General features: G+C 36.0%; 1 pseudogene across 1 annotated transcript; it reads left to right on the forward strand.

The window, feature by feature from the left end:
* Positions 1-220: 220 nt before the first annotated feature.
* On the forward strand, positions 221-22,619 carry LOC309868850 (olfactory receptor 6C1-like; annotated as a pseudogene). The gene is made up of 2 exons: positions 221-252; positions 21,630-22,619. The product of its transcript is annotated as an olfactory receptor 6C1-like (transcript).
* The last annotated feature ends 1,808 nt before the right edge of the window (positions 22,620-24,427 follow it).

Here is a 24,427-nt window from a genome sequence, read left to right on the forward strand (position 1 = left end):
CAATTGCACACTGAGATTTTCCCGCTGGCCTGGGCTGGGAGTGCCTGGTCTTTCCTGTCCAAGAGCACCTGGCTGTCATTTGTGTGCACCTCTCTCAGTAAAGGGCACGGGTTCCGCCTCGGACTCTGATGGCATGGGAGGGCACTTGCGTGGGGACTGCAAAAAGGCTGTGCTTCTGTTGGCTGGCGAGGCTCCCAGCCCCTCGTGGGAGCCTGGCGCCATGCACTCTCAGGTGCGCTGGTGGTTCAGTGAGTGAGACCTGGTTTCTCTGCCACACTCTCTCTGGCTCTGCACCAGGGGTGGCTGTCCTGGGTCGGGACTTAAGCCCTGACCCTACCAACCCTAACACCCCGATTCCCACAATTTCCCCCTGGTGATCCTTTGCTCTTTTTGAGTGCTTTCTACCAGACTCCCAAGTTAATGCTGGTCCCCAGGCACAGGGCACTCTCTGTATTGGGATATTACTTTCCAACGGGTCGCCTCTGGTGGCTCCCTCCCCCTTTTGTTTATCTTCTAAAAAGATGAAGTCTGACTTTCCCACTCTGCTTTACCTGCCCACTGGCATCTTCTGCTCCAGTAGAGATCCAGACATGTATAATTCTGATCTCAGGCTGATTTCGTGGGTGATCGGAGTTCTTTGGAAGGTATTCAGCTCATTTTAGGGTAAAGGTTGAAAGGGTGCCTCCTCCTACTTTCCCGCCATCTTGTCTCCCCTCCAGTCTTTCCATATTTAAAACCATTTATAAATTAAAGATTTCTGATACATTCTAGTTGTGTCAATGTAAAAAAATGTATTATGTCTTACATAAAAGAAATATAATTATTTAAATCCAACAAATCTGTTCAACTATTGACAAAGCATATATAGAATATCTGCATTATACTTAATAATTTATTTGGCCTCTTCCCAGCCATTCCTTCTGGTCTCCATGCCTGCTAGTGGATTCAGATAAATACAGATGTCTTTTGGTCACAGAAATCACTTTTCCTTTTCTGGAAGTTCTTATAAAAGAAATCACTAATTGGGAATGTTGAAGTCTGTTTCTCTTGCTCAGCCATATTTTGGATATTCACCTATTTTATTGTTTGCATCCTTAAGTTCTTTCCTTTTTGCTCATGCAATTTGACCAAATCTACATTTAGCATATTTGGCTTAGCATATTCAGAATCTCTGTCATCCTTCTGTCTTAGCAGGCTTTCCCTCCCCAGTTCCCACACATTGGTGTTCTTATTCTCTGAGGAATCTCTCCACAAGACAGAATCATTTGATTTGATGAGTGTAATATCAAGTACACACCATATTCTGAAATGCCAATCCCTAAAAGCCTGTGTCCTCCCAAACTGTCCTTCTGAAATAAGTGTCTGCCAAAGGAAAATTAACTGGGGCAGGGAGGTTCATCTCCTATGCCTTGGTGACTCTACTCCTCAATTCCCATTCTCCATGGCAGTTGGAATTACAGAATTACAAAAATTGCTTTAGAGAAAAGTTAGAAGGATACATGAAGAGGAACACCATTCACTATTTTGTTTATCCCAACTGCTAACTAACATCTTCTGCTCTTCTTTTTGATGCAGCATGTTGCAAGACTCAACCTACTTTTCTCCTTTGTGTTAGTAGCTACTTGATCTTTTTGGGTTTACACCCACAAAGAGTTGCTGTGGAATAATACACTGTCTTGCCTCCTGTCTTCACTAACATCTCATGAATCAGTATATTTGGTTTAAGGCTATACTGCCAGTTATATATGGAATCACAAAATGTTGTAATTATAAGAAATCATAAATTTGCAAATTCTTACAGCATGGATCACTTGTCAGTCAGGATTCAAGTGAAGGTAGGATTTCTGTAAGTCCTTTGGAAAGAAAGACGATATTGGAGGAATTTTGCTTTTAAAAATAATGAAAGAGATAGCTTTCCTCAAAACATTCCTCAAAGTTTTCCTTCGAGGACCAGAGAGAATGTTGAGGAGACTAATACCAAACTATGTTGAAGCCCTGAGAGAATGCTTCAAAAAAGCTTAATGGGAAATCATAGTGACTCAGTTATTTCTGAGAAAGCATCTACTAATAGCATTAGCAATAAAGTTGGTAGTTTTCAAGTTTTTTTGAAAATCCACTATGAATCTAGGTTATATGCAACAATCTGGGTACAAAGTGGAAAGCAATATCCTCTGCTTCCCTTCCAACCTCCAAATTTTTCACCAAGTCCTATCACTGACAAATCATAAATTAGAAAAATAGAGGGAGGGAACTCTCAGAAATAGCATTCCAGTTTTCTCCACAGCACTGAGAACAACTGAGAATATAATGTGATGTTCAGTTGGCAACAGACAGTTCAATGCAGATACTTTGAAAATAAGCAAAAAAGGAGTATCAGAAATTGCAAATGAGTGTTTTTTACACTGGCTCTACCAAAATGTGATATCAATATTGGGGGCAATGTAGCAGAAATGAGATGCAGACCCCTGGTGTCTCAATCAATTAAGCATCCAACTCTTGGTTTTAGTTCAGGTCATGATCCAATGGGTCCTGGGATCAATCCCCCTAGGATCTGCTCTCAGTGGGGAGACTGCTTGAAGATCCACCCTGTCTGTGCTTCCCCCCACCTGTGCTCTCCCTTCCCCTCCCTCTTTCTAAATTAAATAAATAAATCTTTAAAAAGAAAAAAAAGATGAAGAGAAGAGATTTGTCTTGCACCCTCTTGTTCAATTTACCCCCACTATGTAGGACACTGTCAAGATCCTGACATTATGAATGCTTAAATGCATGTAACCCTCTCATGTTATTTCTAATACATTTGGCACTCTGGTTGAAAATTACATTATATTACAGGATAAAATATATCCTATATATAGGATATATTCAAGAACTTCTCTTGAAGGAAAGAAGGAGAAGAAAAGTAAAAAAGTTGGTAACAAATTATATTATTAATAAGTAGTGTAACTGGGACCTATCCCTTGATTTCTTTCTGCTGATTCATTATTGCTTTCTAGAAGTGCAAGGTTTTTGGACATTGATTTGTGTTCTTTATCCTGAGACTTTGTGTATGAATTCTAGGAATTTGTGTATCAGTTCTAGGAAGTTTTTCATAGGCTCTTTCAGGTTTTGTACATAGAGTATCTTGTCATCTGTGACTAGAGAAAGTTTTACTTCTCCCTTGCAGATTTCAATTCCTTTTATTTCTCATGTTGTCTGATTCCTGTGGGTAGGATTTCCAGTACTATGTTAAATGAAAGTGGTGAGAGTGGACATTCCTTCTTGCTCCTAACTGTAGAGGAAAAGCTCTCAGTTTCTTCCCACTTAGAATGATATTAGCTGTAGGTTTTTCATATATGGCCTTTATTAAGTTGAGATATGTTCCCTTTAAATCTCATTTGTTGGATTCACACTTAAATAACCACATGTGTAACATGAAACTTATTCTAGCAAGAATGACACTCATTAACAATTAAAATACATTTACTACTATGAAGATGTAACACAGGGAATTAAATACGTTTGAGAAAACCAGAGAATCAAGAAGACTGCATTAAAGGGTACAATTTAACTAATATTAACAAAAACAAATGAACAAACAAACACACAAAAAGAAGAAACAGACCATAAATACAAACAACAAATATGTGGTTGCCAGAGGGGGGAGGGTACAAAATAGCTGAAGAAAATTTAGAGGTACAGGCTTCCAGTTATGGAATAAATGAGTCACAGGAATAAAACATATAGTACAAAGAATACAGCCAATCCTATTGTGATAGGATTGGTAACAGATCATAACTATACTGTGGTCAACATAGCATAATGTATATTATGCAACATAGCATAATGTATATTATTGTCTATTCCTTATGCTTTCCTCCTGAAACTCATATAACAATGTAACTAATGTACTAATATAACTAATAGTTGTGTGTCAGTTATACTTAATATAAACAAACAAATAAATTAGCATTGATAAGTGATTAGAAGTGAGTTGGTATGTCAAGGAAACAACTTTCAGCAAGGAAAATAACATATGTGAGAGTGAATGGCTTTCATTTATGATTTCACTTAATCTTTATAATATCCTATGAGTTAAGAGTATTAGCCCTCTCATGTTATGACTACAGAAATTGATAGATTGAATAGATTTTGCAAGTTGAATAAATTTTTCAATATTAAAAATCATTGGGTCTCCTTAACCTCAAAAGCTAGGAAATGTGATCTGGTCTTTATAATTCATTATGTGAATTGTGGCTTCATTTTTGCCTCTCTGTGTATAATTGTTGAAATGATTTCTAACATCTGTGATGTCTAGGATACAATGAAAAAGGGCTTATTCTTGTCCATGGGAAGGAAATTTTGAAGTATCTATTAAAATGTGGTACTCATAAATATTTTATTCTTGTAGTTGTGTAAATGCAGATGAATGCATAAAAATGGACTTAGCATTTTAGCTTATGATGTGAAATTGGCAGGAAGCTAAGCCCCTGAATCCCAACAAATAATAGAATTATGAAATTTTTGAAGTTTCCTCTAGTAGTCTATGAATTTGTTTTAAAAGAATGAGTCCCAGCTCATTCTAGGAATAATACCCATTACATATTGTTAACTGAAAAAAAAAAGTGGGGGGGGGTTCTGAATATTTTCTTTAGCAAAATTGTATTAATGGATTAAAAAATTTGGGCTCACATTATGTGGGACTGCATATGACTGTGTATGACTGTGTATTGACTATATATGAAATTTTTGATAGAATGTACTATAAATATTTGATACCTGTTAATTTGAAGATTTGAGGGCAAATGGAGGATGACTTAGTCATTCCATCTGTCATTATATACCACTGATATGGTAATTGATTCTCTGACACTTATTTCTCATGGCATTAAGTCTATATAACTCTTAACACTAAAAACTTAAAAACTGAATTTCAAATACCCTTCTGATTTTTAAAAATATTACATTTTTTTCTTGAATCATTCATTCTTCTTTGTGCTGATAGGGATGTATAAATGAATAAAACCTGAGTGTTACCCTCAATGAAATTTTGGAGCTCAGCTTTGTATTTAATTAATCCAAAAGGAATTGAGAATAAATTATCTACTGAGTGAGGACCGAGTGCCACAAGCATACTAGAAAAACTCAATATAAACAAAGGGGCAACTAAGTTGATTGGATACGTTGGTAGGTACACTTTTGCTTTTATCTCACTATATTGCTTTGCTTTCTGGAATGTGTACATCATGACATCACTATACCTCTTGGGCCTATCCTGGCCTTTCTTTACTCTTTATTCTTTATTCATTTCTTTATTCTGTCCTTAATTCATTTATATAGTGAATAGAGAAGGTAAATTTGTTTCACCTTTTAATAGTTTTCAATCCTCATCTTACCCAGAGAACTTTGAAGTGGTTTACATTTCAGTCATGAAGCAGTTCCCTGGAATATTACATAAAAATTCCCTGGAAATTTACATGAAGACTCTTAGGGTTACAATAGTAGCTTTTTAGAACTTAGGTTAACAATAGTTATGATTATATGGAAAGAGAATAGAGAAAAACAAAAAGTCTTTAATTAAAGGAGAGGTTGTAGAAAACTCAACAACAATCAATCCACGCAATCAAGCCTGCATTTTCTATGTGCGGAGCATTTATGTAAGAGAGGAAGGGTGAATTCCTGACAAAAAGTCTTCAGAAGTAGCTTATGAATGCATTGATTCTCACATTTTGAGTAAATTAAGAAAATATGGGATTATATTTCTGTCTGGAATCATTGGCATATCATAAATTAAATATGTTCTGTATTTGCTAATAAATATACTTTTATCTTTCTCCCATTCCAAAGGTTATTTTTTGGGATACATTGCAATGATTCCCTAATTATCACTTTAATTTATTATTTCTAATTTTTGTTTATTTTTTGTTGTTTTGGTTTTTATTTTGATTTTTTTATTTAAATTCAATTAATTAACACATAATGTATTATTTGTTTCAGGGATATAGGTCTGTGATTCAGTCTTATATAATACCCTATGCTTATATAATATCCAATGTCCATCACCAAGTAATCCCATCCTGCCACCCCCCTCCTCTCCAGCAACCCCCAATTTGTTTCCTTAATATTAAGAGTCTCTTATGGTTTGTCTCCCTCTCTGGTTTCTTCTTGTTTCACTTTTTCTTCTCTTCCCCTATGATCCTCTGTCTTGTTTCTTAAATTCCACATATCAGTGAGATCATATGATGATTGTCTCTCTCTGACTGACTTATTTCATTTAGCATAATACCATCTAGTTCCATTGATGTTGCTGCAAATGGAAAGATTTCATTTTTTGATGTCTTTGTAATATTCCACCATATAACATTTGACATCTTCTTTATCCATTCATCTGTTGAAGACATCTGGGCTATTTCCACAGTTTGGCTATTGTGGACACTGCTGCTATAAATATTGAGGTGCAGGTACCCCTTCAGATCACTACCTTTGTATCTTTGGGGTAAATACCCAAAAGTGAAATTGTTGAGTCATAGGGTAGCTCCTTTTTCAACTTTTTGAGGGATTTCCATACTGTTTTCCAGAGCGGCTACACCAGTCTGCAGTGTAGGAGTGTTCCCCTTTCTTGGTATCCTCACCAACATCTCTTGTTTCCTGGCTTGTTAATTTAGCCATTATGAATGGTGTGAGGTGGTATCTCATCGTGGTTCTGATTTGCATTTCCCTGATGCCAAGTGATGTGGAGCACTTTTTCATGTGTCTGTTGGCCATTTGTACGCCTTCTTTGCAGAAATGTCTGTTCATCTCTTCTGCCCATTTCTTGACTGTTGCTCCTTGGGTGTTGATTTTGTTAGATCCTTTATAGATTTTGGAAACGAACCCTTTACCTGATTTGTTACTTGCAAATGCCTGCTTTTATTCTGTCAGTTGTCTTTTGATTTTGTTGACTGTTTTTCTGTTGTGCAAAAGCTTCTGATCTTGATGAAGTCCCAATAGTTCATTTTTGCCTTTGTTTCCCTTGCCTTTGGAGATATGACTAGCAAGAACTTGTTGCTGTCAAGGTTGAAGAGGTTGCTACCTGTGTTCTCCTCTAGGATTTTGATGGACTTCTGTCTCACACTGAGGTCTTTCATCCATTTTGAGTCTATTTTTGTGTATGGTGCAAGGAAATGGTCCATTTTCATTCTTCTCTATGTGGCTGTCCAATTTTCCCAGCACCATTTGTTGAAGAGACTGTCCTTTTTCGGTTGCATGTTCTTTCCTGTTTTGTCAAAGATTAGTTGGCCATAGAGATGGGGGTTCATTTCTGGGTTCTCTAGCATGTTCCTTGATCTGTTTTCTGCCAGTACCATACTGTTTTGATGATTACAGCTTTGTAATAGAGCATGACATCAAGAATTGTTTTGCCAGAGCTGTGGTTTTCTTTTTCAACATTCCTTTGGCTATCTGCGGTCTTTTCTGGTTTCATACAAATTTTTGGATTATTTTCTCCAATTCTGTGAAAAAAGTTGACGGTATTTTGATAAGGATTTCATCGACTGTGTAGATTGTTCTAGGTCGCACAGGCATTTTAACATAATTTGTTCTTCCAATAGCAGGGAATGTTTTTGCAATTCTTTGTGTCTTTCTCAATTTCTTTCAGGAGTATTCTATAGTTTTCTGAGTACAGATTCTTTGCCTCTTTGGTTAGGTTTATTCCTAGGTATCTTATGTTTTGGGGTGCAATTGTAAATGGGATCAATTCCTTACTATCTCTCTCTCTCCTGTCTCATTACTGCTATATAGAAATGGAACTGATTTCTGTACATTAATTTTATATCCTGCCACATTGCTGAATTACTGTATGAGTTGTAGCAATTTTGGGGTAGAGAGTCTTTGCAGATGACATGATACTCTATGTGGAAAACCCAAAAGAGTGAGCATTTTGATATTTTGCTTTGTTCAAAATATGTGTCTATTTCTAAAGGAAGACAATGCAGATCATCAGAAAAAAAAAAAAAATTTAAACCGGAAAATAAGGCACAATACAGCACTGACACTTATCACCTACTCACTTGACCAGTTCATGTTATAAAATAAAGATCAGCAAATATTAGGAACCTATAGGACAAAGGAAATTCTGGTTAATAAGATAAAAAGAGAACAACACAGGTGAAAGCCATATAGACTAGTTTTCCAATTTGTGTTTTCTATAAAGTAAATCTTAGAATTTTCTTTATTCTACCTATTTATTCTAGAAAGAAGGCAATGAGATATGTTGGAATTTAAAAACTCCTTTATGAATTCCTTCTTGTTCTCAAACAAATTTAAGATTGAAAAGACCAAGTGAACATAGTTGCAAAACAAAATTAAGTGTTAATTTCTAAAAAGAACATTAAAATGATAAAAATAGATCAATATGTAATATGAACTATATTATTGATATAGGTCTATCTATGTGAGCGTTAATTAGTGTCTCTGGCTTCACTAGTGTTTCCCATAAATTAGGACGTTTACTTTTATTTACAAACAAGATAATTCTAATCTTATATTTTCGTGATTGAAAACACATTTATTTCTGCAGAGCATATTTAAAAGAATGCACCTTAAGAATTAAATAATTAAGCTATTCTTAAGGTCTCTAATTGTGTTGGGCCTTTAATTTCCATCAAAGCCTTACAAAACAAGAAAGTATTTTAAAGGCCTCAAAATTAAAACTCAAAATTAGATATTTCACTCCTAAGAGCATACAATCTTGGAAACTGGAACATGGTGTCTCAATATATAAATCCAAATATAATTACTGTGTTGCTGTAGAAACATAATTAAGAGAGCTACTGCACATATTGACAATTTGGGTACAGGTACAGGTCTTACATAAAGGCACTCAAGAGGGGAACTTTAACATAGAACTGTGAATACAATTTTCCTTACCAAGAGAGGTTGTGTAAATTATATGTGACAGACTGAGTGTATTTTGCAAAAATGCACATAGAAAAAAGTTCCATTGCTTCATTTATTGGGACTACTAATATGAACATTAAAATTTTTAAATCTTCAATTCCTTTACTATTAAAATACTCTTTTTTTTTTGTCTTGTTTCTCAATAGTAGAGTAGACTTTTCTTAAAGAAAATAAAAGCAGCATGAGAAACCATACAATGATAACAGAGTTCATACTCCTGGGCATCTCACATGATCCACAGCTTCAGGTTGTGATTTTTATCTTTTTATTTATGGCTTATGTATTACGTGTCACTGTAAAAAAAAAAAAAAAAAAAAAAAAAACTATCATCATCCTCACCTGGATAGAATGACATCTCGAGACTCCTAGGTTTCACTTACTGCAGAATTTCTCCTTCTTAGAAATCAAATTTATCAGTGTCTCTATCCCCAGATTTTGGGGGGCAACCATTACAAATGCCAAGGCCATTTCCTATAAAAATCGTTTAGCTCAACTATTTTTCTTCATCTTCATGGGTGTTTCTAAATATTTCCTTCTCACTGCCATGTGTTTTGATTAATACATTACCATCTGCAAGCCTCTTCATTATACACCATCATGAGCAAAAAAATCTGCACCCTGCTTGTCTTTGGGTCCTGGCTAGGAAGATTTCTTACCATTTTCCCACCACCCATGTTCATCCTCCAACTAGATTTCTGTGCTTCCAATATAATTGATCATTTCTCTTGTGACTATTTCACATATTACATCTCTCATGCTCAAAGACATGGCTTTTAGAGATTATTGGTTTTATTTTGCTTTTGTCACTCTGCTCTTTACGTTAGATTGGAGAGCCAGATGCAGGATTTGATCCTGGGACTCTGGGATCACAACCTGAGCTGAAGGCAGACACTTAACTGACTGATCTACCCAGGCACCCCTACATTAGAATTTTAATCAATCAAAACAAGAAACTCTTCAACATCTATTGATGGTGAGCAACAGAGCAAGGAGAAAATATATAAAGGTTTAGTAGTAATACTAAACATTCTTATTGGAAGGCAGATGAAAAATATGGAGTAAAGAATGGACTTAGTACTATGCAATAGATGATCTGTTTTAAAAAATGGCATGGGGTAGATACACATTCAGTAGAGATATGCATTAGGAGCTAGATTTTATCTATTAATCTCTGAAAAATAATATCAAGGGAAACAAACTTTACCTAGTGTGGTTGCTTGCTTTTTTTTTTTTTTTCTGCCTCATTGGACACTGTCCCACAAGCTTCATTTTCAAATTCAATATTATTGTGTATGATGTTTTATATTCCTTAGTGTTTTGTGTATAGTCCTATTCTGGCAATTTTGATTCACTGAATTATTCCCAGTGAGATCCCAGCAGAGAGAACAGATAAAACAATAAGTAGTTTATACTACATAAAATCTATGTAGAAACCATGCCAGACAGTTTTAAAACACCTTTTGATGTTTTTTCTTCCTCCTCTATTTGCTACTTTCTCTTTCTCTGTACTCTAATATACTTCCTATAGATAAAATAGAAAATTTAAGACAAAAACATTAGCAGCAGAAAGCAAAATGGTTCACTGAGAAGAAGTGTGTCCAGGAATGCTGGGTTTCCCTGGATTACAACAATGAGAGCTGCTAATATTTTTTATGTTCCAGCCATTCTGCATGTTCATAAGCCTGTATGAAAATCAGAGCTAAGTCTGACACATAGAAAGCAATGGAGTCTCCCAAACTGTATCATTGCATCATTACTTATCATCTCAACCTTTAACTAGATTAAATAGGGTATACTGGAGTTCTATTTTGCAAGTGGGTATAGAAGTCCATGTTTTGTTTTATTAATCAATTTTTTTTTTATTTTCTATTAAATAAAAGGCAGGAGATTACCATCTCTGTGCCTGTTTTTCTAAACAGGATAAGTAGTATCTTCTTTAAGAGACTAGACTCTAATTTTAGTTAGTCCCTGATTACATTGATCAGTTGTTAGTTATATGAATATATCTAAGGTACAAAAGCAAACTGACACCAGTTCTTCATTTGTGAATAAAAATTAAGTTGCATAAGTGTGTCATGATGAAGACTGAATGAGATAGAATATTTAAATCCTTAATATGCCAGAGACCAGGAGGCCGACATTTGTATTCCAGTCCTCTGGAACTCTACGGAAAGCGCTCAGGGAACAAAAGCTCCTGAAAGCAAACCCCAGCGGATTACTCACCCAGGCCCCTGGTAAGGGCGGTGTAAATGCGCCTGGGGCAAAGACACTTGAGAATCACTACAACAGGCCCCTCCCCCAGAAGATCAACAAGAAATCCAGCCGAGACCAAGTTCAACTACCAAGGAGTGCGGTTTTAATACCAAGGAGAGCAGCAGAATTCCAGAGGAGGAGAAAGCAAAGTACGGAACTCATGGCTTTTTCCCTGTGATTTTTTTTAGTCTTGCACTTAATTTAATTTTTTTCTTTTTCATTTTTTGTATTTTTTTTCTTGCCTCTGGTAAAATTTTTATTAACTTTTACCTTTTCCTTTTTTAACGTTTTTTAACTAGATTATCTAATATATATATTTTTTCTTTTTTATATTTTTCTTATGTGTTTTCTTTTTTTTAATTCTTTTCTTTTCTTTTTTCTTTTCTTTTTCTTTCTTCCTTTTTGAACCTCTTTTTATCCCCTTTCTCCCCCCTCATTATTTGGGATCTACTCTAATATGGTTAAAGCATATTTTCCTGGGGTTGTTGCCACCCTTTTAGTATTTTACTTGCTCCTTCATATACTCTTATCTGGACAAAATGAAAGGACGAAAAATTCAACACAAAAAAAAGAACAAAAGGCAGTACCGAAGGCTAGGGACCTAATCAATACAAACATTGGTAATATGTCAGATCTAGAGTTCAGAATGACAATTCTCAAGGTTCTAACTGGGCTCGAAAAAGGCATGGAAGATATGAGAGAAACCCTCTCGAGAGATATAAAAGCCCTTTCTGGAGAAATAAAAGAACTAAAATCTAACCAAGTTGAAATAAAAAAAGCTATTAATGAGGTGCAATCAAAAATGGAGGCTCTCACGGCTAGGATAAATGAGGCAGAAGAAAGAATTAGTGATATAGAAGACCAAATGACAGAGAATAAAGAAGCTGAGCAAAAGAGGGACAAACAGCTACTGTATCCCAAGGGGAGAATTCGAGAGATAAGTGACACCATAAGACGAAACAACATTAGAATAATTGGGATTCCAGAAGAAGAAGAAAGAGAGAGGGGAGCAGAAGGTATACTGGAGAGAATTATTGGGGAGAATTTCCCCAAAATGGCAAAGGGAACGAGCATCAAAATTCAGAAGGTTTAGAAAACGCCCCTCAAAATCAACAAGAATAGGCCCACACCCCGTCACCTAATAGTAAAATTTACAAGTCTCAGTGACAAAGAGAAATCCTGAAAGCAGCCCGGGAAAAGAAGTCTGTAACATACAATGGTAAAAATATTATATTGACAGCTGACTTATCCACAGAGACCTGGCAGGCCAGAAAGAGCTGGCATGATATTGTCAGAGCAGTAAACGAGAAAAACATGCAGCCAAGATTACTATATCCAGCCAGGCTATCATTGAAAATAGAAGGAGATATTAAAAGCTTCCAGGACAAACAAAAACTGAAAGAATTTGCAAACACCAAACCAGTTGTACAGGAAATATTGAAAGGCGTCCTCTAAGCAAACAGAGAGCCTACAAGTGGTAGATCAGTAAGGAACAGAGAACATATACAGTAACAGTCACCTTACAGGCAATAAAATGGCACTAAAGTCATATCTCTCAATTGTTAAGCTGAATGTTAATAGGCTAAATGCCCCTGTTAAAAGACACAGGGTATCAGAATGGATAAAAAAACAAAACCCATCTATATGTTGCCTCCAAGAAACTCATTTTAAGCCCGAAAACACTTCCAGATTTAAAGTGAGGCGTTGGAAAAGAATTTATCATGCTAATGGACATCAGAAGAAAGCAGGAGTGGCAATCCTTATATCAGATCAATTAGATTATAAGCCAAAGACTATAATAAGAGATGAGGAAGGACACTATATCATATTCAAAGGGTCTGTCCAACAAGAAGATTTAACAATTTTATATATCTATGCCCCCAACCTTGGAGCAGCCAACTATATAAACCAATTAATAACAAAATCAAAGAAACACATCAACAATAATATGATAATAGTAGGGGACTTTAACACTCCCCTCACTGAAATGAACAGATCATCCTAGCAAAAGATCAGCAAGGAAATAAAGGCCTTAAATGACACACTGGACCAGATGGACATCACAGATATATTCAGAACATTTCATCCCAAAGCAACAGAATACACATTCTTCTCTAGAGCACATGGCACATTCTCCAGAATAGATCACATCCTCAGTCCTTAATCAGGACTCAACTGGTATCAGAAGATTGGGATCATTCCCTGCATATTTTCAGACCACAAGGCTCTGAAGCTAGAACTCAACCACAAAAGGAAGTTTGGAAAGAACCCAAATACATGGAGACTAAACAGCATCCTTCTAAAGAATGAATGGGTCAACCGGGAAATTAAAGAAGAATTGAAAAAATCTTGGAAACAAATGATAATCAAAATACAACGGTTCAAAATATGTGGAACACAACAAAGGCGGTCCTGAGAGGAAAATATATAGCGGTACAAGCCTTTCTCAAGAAACAAGGTCTCAGGTACACAACCTAACCCTCCACCTAAAGGAGCTGGAGAAAGAACAAGTAAGAAACCCTAAGCACAGCAGGAGAAGAGAAATCATAAAGATCAGAGCAGAAATCAATGAAGTAGAAACCAAAAAAACAATAGAACAAATCAACAAAACTAGGAGCTGGTTCTTTGAAAGAATTAATAAAATTGATAAACCCCTGGCGCGAATTATCAAAAAGAAAAGAGAAAGACCCAAATAAATAAAATCATGAATGAAAGAGGAGAGATCACAACTAACACCAAAGAAATACAAACTATTATAAGAACATACTATGAGAAACTCTATGCCAACAAATTTGACAATCTGGAAGAAATGGATGCATTCCTAGAAACATATAAACTACCACAACTGAACCAGGAAGAAATAGAAAGCCTGAACAGACCCATAACCCGTAAGGAGATTGAAACAGTCATTAAAAATCTCCAAACAAACAAAAGCCCAGGGCCAGACGGCTTCCCGGGGGAATTCTACCAAACATTTAAAGAAGAACTAATTCCTCTTCTCCTGAAACTGTTCCAAAAAATAGAAATGGAAGGAAAACTTCCAAACTCATTTTATGAGGCCAGCATCACCTTGATCCCAAAACCAGGCAAGGATCCCATCAAAAAAGAGATCTATAGACCAATATCCTTTATGAACACAGATGAGAAAACACTCAACAAAATACTAGCCAATAGGATTCAACAGTACATTAAAAGGATTATTCACCACGACCAAGTGGGATTTATTCCAGGGCTGCAAGGTTGGTTCAACATCCGCAAATCAGTCAATGTGATACAACACATCAATAAAAGTAAGAACAAGCACCATATGATACTCTCAATAGATGCTGAAAAAGCATTTGACAAAGTACAGCATCCCTTCCTGATCAAAACTCTTCAAAGTATAGGGATAGAGGGCACATACCTCAATATCATCAAAGCCATCTATGAAAAACCCACCACAAATATCATTCTCAATGGAGAAAAATGGAAAGCTTTTCCGCTAAGGTCAGGAACACGGCAGGGATGTCCATTATCACCACTGCTATTCAACATAGTACTGAGGTCCTAGCCTCAGCAATCAGAAAACAAAAGGAAATTAAAGGCATCCAAATTGGCAAAGAAGAAGTCAAATTATCACTCTTCACAGATGATATGATAGTATATGTGGAAAACCCAAAAGACTCCACTCCAAAACTGCTAGAACTGGTACCGGAATTCATTAAAGTGTCAGGATATAAAATCAATGCACAGAAATCAGTTGCATTTCTCTACACCAACAGCAAGACAAAAGAAAGAGAAATTAGAGTCAAACCCATTTACAGTTGCACCCCAAACCATAAGATACCTAGGAATAAACCTAACCAAAGAGACACAATATCTATACTCAGAAAACTATAAAGTACTCATGAAAGAAATTGAGGAAGACACAAAGAAATGGAAAAATGTTCCATGCTCCTGGATTGGAAGAATAAATATTGTGAAAATGTCTATGCTACCTAAAGCAATCTACACATTTAATGCAATTCCTATCAAAGTACCATCCATCTTTTTCAAAGAAATGGAACAAAAAATTCTAAAATTTATATGGAACCAGAAAAGACCTCGAATAGCCAAAGGGATATTGAAAAAGAAAGCCAACGTTGGTGGCATCACAATTCCGGACTTCAAGCTCTATTACAAAGCTGTCATCATCAAGACAGCATGGTACTGGCACAAAAACAGATACATAGATCAATGGAACAGAATAGAGAGCCCAGAAATAGACCCTCAAATCTATGGTCAACTCATCTTCGACAAAGCAGGAAAAAATGTCCAATGGAAAAAAGACAGCCTCTTCCAATAAATGGTGCTGGGAAAATTGGACAGCCACATGCAGAAAAATGAAATTGGACCATTTCCTTACACCACACACAAAAATAGACTCAACATGGATGAAGGACTTCAATGTGAGAAAGGAATCCATCAAAATCCTTGAGGAGAACACAGGCAGCAACCTCTTCGACCTCAGCTGCAGCAACATCTTCCTAGGAACAACGCCAAAGGCAAGGGAAGCAAGGGAAAAAATGAACTATTGGGATTTCATCAAGATCAAAAGCTTTTGCACAGCAAGGGAAACAGTTAACAAAATAAAAAGACAACTGACAAAATGGGAGAAGATATTTGCAAACGACATATCAGATAAAGGACTAGTGTCCAGAATCTATGAAGAACTTAGCAAACTCAACACCCAAAGAACAAATAATCCAATCAAGAAATGGGCAGAGGACATGAACAGACATTTCTGCAAAGAAGACATCCAGATGGCCAACAGACACATGAAAAAGTGCTGCACATCACTCGGCATCAGGGAAATACAAATCAAAACCACAATGAATATCACCTCACACCAGTCAGAATGGCTAAAATCAACAGGTCAGGAAATGACAGATGCTGGCGAGGATGCGGAGAAAGGAGAACACTTCTACACTGTTGGTGGGAATGCAAGCTGGTGCAGCCACTCTGGAAAACAGCATGGAGGTTCCTCAAAATGTTGAAAATAGAACTGCCCTATGACGCAGCAATTGCACTACTGAGTATTTACCCTAAAGATACAAACGTAGTGATCCAAAGGGGCACGTGCACCCGAATGTTTATAGCAGCAATGTCCACAATAGCCAAACTATGGAAAGAACCTAGATGTCCATCAACAGATGAATGGATCAAGAAGATGTGATATATATACACAATGGAATACTATGCAGCCATCAAAAGAAATGAAATCTTGCCATTTGCGACAACATGGATGGAACTAGAGCGTATCATGCTTAGTGAAATAAGTCAAGCAGAGAAAGACAACTATCATATGATCTCCCTGATATGAGGAAGTGGTGATGCAACATGGGGGCTTAAGTGGATAGGAGAAGAATCAATGAAACAAGATGGGATTGGGAGGGAGACAAACCATAAGTGACTCTTAATCTCACAAAACAAACTGAGGGTTGCTGGGGGGAGGGGGTTTGGGAGAAGGGGGTGGGATTATGGACATTGGGGAGGGTATGTGCTTTGGTGAGTTCTGTGAAGTGTGTAAACCTGGTGATTCACAGACCTGTACCCCTGGGGATAAAAATATATGTTTATAAAAAATAAAAAATTAAAAAAATATCACAAATCTATTAAGTGGCCTATTTATATTTTTAACCCACATTTTTCTAACTGCAGAGCCCATATACTTTCTGCAATAGCAATTTACCTTAGAGTGGTATAATAAGAAATTAATAGGATTTTTATACCATGATCTTATTATTAGTTTATATATTTTTCCTTTTTTATTTAATTATTAATGACTAAAGAGAGAATGGAACAGTGGTTTTTTCAGAATGAAACCTTGAAGGTACTTCGTGGCCATCTTATTTAACAAATACGAAGTGTTATTGCTAATTTTCATTTTGAATAGCTCAAAGAGTATGCCTCAGGGGTCCTTAGGAGCGGTTCTTGACTTTGACCAAATGGGTGGAAGATAATTTAAGCTGAACCTAAACCATGTTCTTCCAAGGGAAATATGGATCTGTGTTTAGAAGTAAAAAGATGGGCTAAATTCTTAGAGATATCCTTCATACTCTGTATGAGTACATTCTTGGGATGGCTTCAGGCTTGAGGAATCATATGCACCTTGTTCAACACTGAGGTTTTTTTCTCCCCAAAGCCTGCTGAATGAAAGAATGAATGAATGAATAACATCCATCTGGCTTAGTTGATGTTGGTAAATGAATACTGTCCATTGACATTTTTACATTAACATTTTTACACAAGTAGTGTAGTATACATCCCCCAATTCTGTGATATTGGACCCTTTTCTCTGACAGTTTATGTATGTTCTGTGCTCCTACAAAATTGACCTATTAATACTGATTTTCAGTATTGTTCACATGAACCTTTCCTTATCTATTAATACCTTCTTTCTTATCTTTTCATATATTCCCTCAAAGGTTTAATCAGTAACCAAAATATGTTGTCAGTCATGGTATGATTTTTCAGAACAGTCTTAAAATTGATAGGAAATCTAAAAGGAAAAATGAATATGCAAAAAAATTAAATAAGGGTAATATACAGTGCAGATTTATATTATTACCTATGGAAGATTAATATATATATATATATATATATTTTTTTTTTTACCTTGGATCTCCGATTTCAATAAAATAGTGCAGAAATTTCAATCTTGAGATTTAAAGCAAATACTGCTTATTTATTGAAAATACATTTTAAGACTTCCAGGTGTTATGAAAACAAAGTGCTATCAATGAAAAACCCTGATGAAGGAAGAGAGATGCTGATGAGCAAAATACAGTTAATTAAAGGAATGAATGCTAAAGAAACTTAATGAAAGTAATTGTAAAATAATGTCTTATAAATTTTTTAAAATTATATATCAAAAAAATGGCTTCTTCTATATGTCCTTTTTCATAATTTACTTGATATGGGGATTTTAGGCCCAGTGAATATATACATCTTCTAGGTAAACTAAGAAAACACATCTTGTTTTTTGTTTTTTTTTTTTTAATTATTGTGTTTTGTTAGTCACCATACAGTACATCATTTGGTTTTGATGTTGTGTTCCATGATTCATTACTTTCATATAACACCCAGTGCTCCTTGCAATCTGTGCCCTCCTTAATACCCATCACCAGGACCATCCATCCTCCTACCCCTGTCCCTTCTAAAACCTCAGTTTGTTTCCTGGAGTCCGTAGTCTTTCATGGTTCATTCCCCATTCCATTTTCTCCCCCTTCATTTTTCCCTTCCTCCTCTTAATGTCCTCCATGCTATTCCTTATGATCCACAAATAAGTGAAACCATATGATGATTTAATTTAATTTCTCTGACGACTTATTTCACTTAGCCATAATCTCCTCCAGTCTCATCCATGGTGATGTAAAAATTGGGTGTTCATCCTTTCTGATGACTGAGTAATATTTAATTCCGTATATGAACACATATTGTAAAACAAATATTCAACCTACACACTACACAGCCAAGAGTTGGGCATACAATAGAGAACTTCACCTGATGGGTGTCTATGATGCAAGAACAAACCAAAATGAATGAATGAATGAGTGAAGACAAAAGTTTATTTTAAGCCTCCTATGATATGACTCTTCTAGACACTGGACTGTGTTACAAAGGCTTTATAAAGGTCAGACTCTGTCCTAACTTTCAGACATGTACAACATAGTGGAGGTATTCCACAGGATATTTCAGCACAGATGTGTCATGGAATAGGAAGAATCACTGAAAGACTTTTATGAGACTCACACAAAGAATAATTAACCTGTTGTTGTGGGAATAAGGAAGAAGATGATTTGGAGTGTCACTGGAATCTGCTACCAACAAGGCTTCCTACATACACATATTCTATTTAACGTAAGTTTCCCAGTCATTGTCAGAAAGGTTACTCTTACTGAGGAACAGCAGAGAATCAAAGTGGATATCATTAGCCTTTAGTAGCAATGATGAAGTGTTACAAATATCTAACGTGCCTCAAATGTGGTGACCATATCTTAGCTGAATGAAAGCAGTGAATTGTTGAGGGTGTGATGGAGTGCAGGAGACAGATAAACCATGCTGAGGAGAGGTCATCATGTTCACAAAGTAGAAAAGCAAACTAAAATTCACTTGCCTAGAGCCTTCCAGATACTGTACAATCAGATTCCACCTCACATTTTTGTTGTCATTGCTACTATGTGATTTTCTTGTTGTTACTTTATTCATTACACTTACTTTAAAACAAAGTTGTTAATCCAGGACACCATCTTAATCCTGAAGCTTTTCACCAAGGGATTTCTCCATTGAGCAATTCTTATATAGCTTTTTAAAAAAATATTTCTTTCTTTATATATCTAACACAGAGAAAGAGAGGGAGAGAGAGAGAGAGAGCACAAGCAGGGGGAGAGGCAAAGGGGGAGAGAAAGGCAGGATTCCCATTGAGCAAGGAGCCTGATGTGGGGCTCGATGCCAGGACTCTGGGTCATGGTCTGAGCTGAAGGCAGATGCTTAGCTGACTGAGCCACCCAGGTGCCCTAATCCTTATGTAGCTTTTTTTTTTTTTTCATGTAAAGCATTTTTCCAAATGCTTCACATATTAATTCATTTAATACTCACAATAACTTTATAAGAAAGGCCTACATAGAAGACATGAACGGATATTACTGCAAAGACATTCAGATGGCCAACAGACACATGAAAAAGTGCTCAGCATCACTTTGGCATCAGGGAAATACAAATCAAAACCACAATGAGATACCATCTCACACCAATCAGAATGGTTAAAATTAACAAGTCAGGAAATGATAGATATTGGCGAGGATGCAGAGAAAGGGGAACCCTACACTGTTGGTGGGAATGCAAGTGCAGTCACTCTATAAAACAGTATGAAGGTTCCTCAAAAAGTTGAAAAATAGAGCTACCCTATGACCCAGCAATTGCACTACTGGGTATTTACCCTAAAGATATAAAGGTAGTGATCTGAAGGGGCACATGCAACCCAAATGTTTATAGCACCAATGTCCACAATAGCCAAACTATGGGAAGAGGCTAGATGTCCATCAACAGATGAATGGATAAAGAAGAAATGGTGTATATATACAATGGAATACTATGGAGCCATCAAAAGAAATGTAATCTTGCCATTTGCAAAGACATGGATGGAAATAAAGGGTATTATGCTGAGAGAAATAAGTCAATCAGAGAAAGACAATTATCATTTGATCTCTTTGATATGAGGAATTTAAGAGGCAGGGAGGGAGGTTGTGGGGGGCAGGGAAGGAAAAAATGAAACCAGATGAGAAGTTTGTAAACCTGATGATTTACAGACCTGTACCCCTGCAGAAAATAATACATTATATGTTAATTACAAAAAAAAAAGAAGAAGAAGAAGAAGAAAGAAAGAAAGGCCTGCATACAGAAGAATAAATTATATTTATAGAAGAAATTCAGACATGGTTTCAGGCCTAGTAATTAGCTTGGACTCATGACTAGATATCCTCACTCTTCCTTATGGAAAAACTATGGTAATATCATTTAATATAAAAAAAAAGAAATTAAAATGTACTATCTTAAAACCACATACAAGTAAAGAAATTAAACTATTTACCTGAGTTTTATTGGGGAAAGTTTAGCTAACTCTTTAGCTGGGGGACATACTTCAATATTAATAGTAATAATTATTATTTTCAATAGAAAAAGAAGTCATTTGTATACGAATACAGGTCATAATAATTAAATATGGGCTGAAACATCAAAAACTATGGCAAGGGATTCAGATGGGATTAAACTCAGTTCTAAACTCTCCAGCTTAGATTATTTCCTGCCTCTTTCTCCCCTCTATCTCTAACTTCTAAGGTTGCTGGTGGCAATGACATGCATATCTGACAGGTGAAATAGGAGAAGTTGGAAAAACTGAGTGTTAGCAAAAGTTGAACAATGTCTAAGGACAAAACACTCACAAGTTATTAAAAAATACAGGCTCTTTCCCATTTCTGAGGATTCTCACTGTAATTAAGCTTTAACTTACAGAGAGTGGGAAACTAGTAAACAATCAGAGCAAGAGCACAAAGGTGGTCTTTGCTGAGAAATAAACCTCATGTGCACATCTTTGAAAGCTACCACGTGTTATTTGGAGTCAGAAAAGCCTGAGAAAACTCCTTGCTCTAGCTCTTTTAGCTCTGTGATATTGAATATTTTCAAACTTGCCTTAACTGGAGATTTCACTGGTAAAAGAGAGGAAATTAATGGATCCTTATTATTATCAGTTCTAATAAATTCTCATCTGTTGATGGAAACATGTAGTATTTCAGCCAAATTCTGGCTCCACACTTAGACCTTTGCTAATCCTGTAAACCTGATGACTTACAGACCTGTACCCCTGCAGAAAATAATACATTATATGTTAATAAAAATTTGTTCCTTGTGTGTGTGTGTGTGTGTTTTTTTTTTTTTTTTCCTAGAGGTCTGGCAGGAGAACAACAAATAAGCAACTGGAGAATAAGAAACCACACAGAACTAACAGAGTTCATCCTCCTGGGATTCTCAGATGATCCACAGCTTCAGGGAGTGATCTTCATCTTTCTGTTCATCACCTACATGCTCAGCATCACTGGGAACCTGACCATTATCACCCTAACGCTGCTGGATTCCCACCTCCAGACTCCCATGTATTTCTTCCTCAGAAATTTCTCCTTGTTAGAGGTTTCATTCACCGTCAGCATACCCAAGTTCCTGGGCACCCTGATTATAGGTGATAAAACCATTTCCTTTAATGATTGCATTGCTCAGTTCTTTTTTTTTTTTTTTTTTCTTTTTTCATTCTTTTGGGAGTCGCTGAATTTTACCTCCTGGCTGCCATGTCCTATGACTGTCATATTGCCATCTGCAAACCTCTGCATTACATGACCATCATGAATCCCAGAATCTGCATACTCCTTGTCTTCTCTTCATGGCTGATTTCATTCTTAATTGTATTCCCTGCACTCATGTTGCTCTTAAACCTTAATTACTGTACATCTAATATTATTGATCAATTTACCTGTGATTATTTTCCCCTGCTGCAACTTTCATGTTCAGTCACAAAATTCCTAGAGATAATGGGGTTTTCCTGTGCTGTGTTTACTTTAATGTTCACTCTGGCATTAATATTTCTATCCTGCATATATATCATCAGAACAATTTTAAGAATTCCTTCTAATAGTCAGAGGACAAAGGCCTTTTCCACCTGCTCATCCCACATGATTGTCATCTCCATCTCCTATGGCAGCTGCATTTTTATGTATATTAAACCCTCAGCAAAAGACAGAGTGTCTCTGAGCAAGGGAGTTGCTGTGCTAAACACCTCAGTAGCCCCCATATTAAACCCTTTTATCTACAGTTTAAGGAATGAGCAAGTCAAGCGAGCCTTCATGGACAAGGCAAGGAAGATTGTATTTTTCTCAAGCAAATGAAATACTATGGTACATGAATTAGACACACCCATTGCAGGCACTTTAAAATATACAAAAATGATGTGCTCGTTGTGGCAGCACATATACTAAAATATGCAAAAAATGAAGTCTGAGCAACTTCTTCAGTTTACAATAACCTTCCTGTCATCCTATTCATTACTTCTTTCTAACAGTTTACAAGTACATTTAATATATTTCCCATTCAATTGGTATAACTTTATATGCCGGTCTGGTTTTCGTCCTTCTGAAACCATTGTTCGTTGAAACTTCTTGAACACTAATTATTTTAATTCAGAAAGGTGTACTTTGAGATATATTTGGGAAAACAACTATCACCCAGAATAGAAGGGATGTTGTATAATTATTGATATGATATTTTCCTTATTCTATACAGACAATAAAATCTTTCATTTTCATTGATCTTTGTCAGAAATCCCTTCACCATCTTGTAGTTCCTCTAGGAAAAATTTTTCAAATGCCACATGATTTTTTGAAAACTGTGAAAGTTTTCATTTAAAAACCAAAAACTGTTGCTTACCTAATAGAGTATGTCCATATAATTTACCTATTGCTAAAATTTAAAAAAGCATAGATCTTTAAGAACATAAATAGACCTCTATATTTCCAAATCCCATAATGACTCAGTAGATATAGACAGATATACAGGGTAGATACATGCATGTATACATCCACAGATATACAAATACTGTAGAAATTAGTGAAGAAATAGCTGTTTTAAAAGTGTAGGATAAGTACACTTTCTCTATTTCCATGGAATGTCAGCTCTACTTTCTGACTACAAAGGAATATATATGTATAGCTTTTTTCTTAGTTTTGGACTAGTTTGAAACTGGGCATGTATCTAAATTTTTAATGCTTAAACAGTAAAATCATTTAAGTTTTGTAGAAAATAAAAACTTCATAACAGAGCAAAACTTAAAATTTCAGCAGTGAAAATACTCGTCCACTCATTCAGCTTAAAGTATTAGGTGCCTAAGGTATTTTGGATGATGTGTGTGTACGTATGTGTGTGTGTGTGGGTGTGGGTGTGTGAGAAAGTAAAAGAAGATTATGGATAGAATGAACTACTCTAAATAAACTATTATTTAGTAATATAAAATATACTATAATCCTAATTAGTGCTGCACCATTCCTAATGATCATTATGCAATATATTCAACTAAGAAATACAGCACAGGACTTATTGAGCCAGGCTCTTTCCATAGTTTCACTATTGTGGACATTGGGTTCTAAGTGTCCCTTCAGATCACTACCTTTGTCTCTTTGGCTAAGTGCCTAATAGTGCAATTGCTGGGTCATCAGTAGTGCAATTTTTAACTTTTTGAGGAACCTCCATACTGCTTTCCAGAATGACCACACCACCTTGCATTCCCACTAAGAGGGTAAGAGTGTTCCCCTTTCTCTGCCACTTCTCCAACAACTGTTATTTCCTGAGTGGTTAATTATAGCCATTCTGACCAGGGTAAGTGGTATCACATTGTGGTTTTCATTTGTATTTCCCTGATGCCAAGGGATGTTGAGCATTTTTTCATGAGCCTTTTGTACATTTGTATGTCTTCTTTGGAGAAGTGTCTGTTCATATTTTCTGTCCATTTCTTAATTGGATTATTTGTTCTTTGGGTGTTGAGTTTGATAAGTTCTTTATAGATTTTGAATACTAGCCCTTTATCTGATATGTCATATATAAATATCTTCTTCAATTATGTTGCTTGTCTTTTGGTTTTGTTGAATATTTCCTTTGTTGTGCAAAAGCTTTTTATCTTGATGAAGCCCCAATAGTCCATTTT

The sequence above is a fragment of the Mustela nivalis genome (genome assembly GCF_964662115.1).
Source record: "Mustela nivalis genome assembly, chromosome: 7".
NCBI lineage: Eukaryota > Metazoa > Chordata > Mammalia > Carnivora > Mustelidae > Mustela > Mustela nivalis.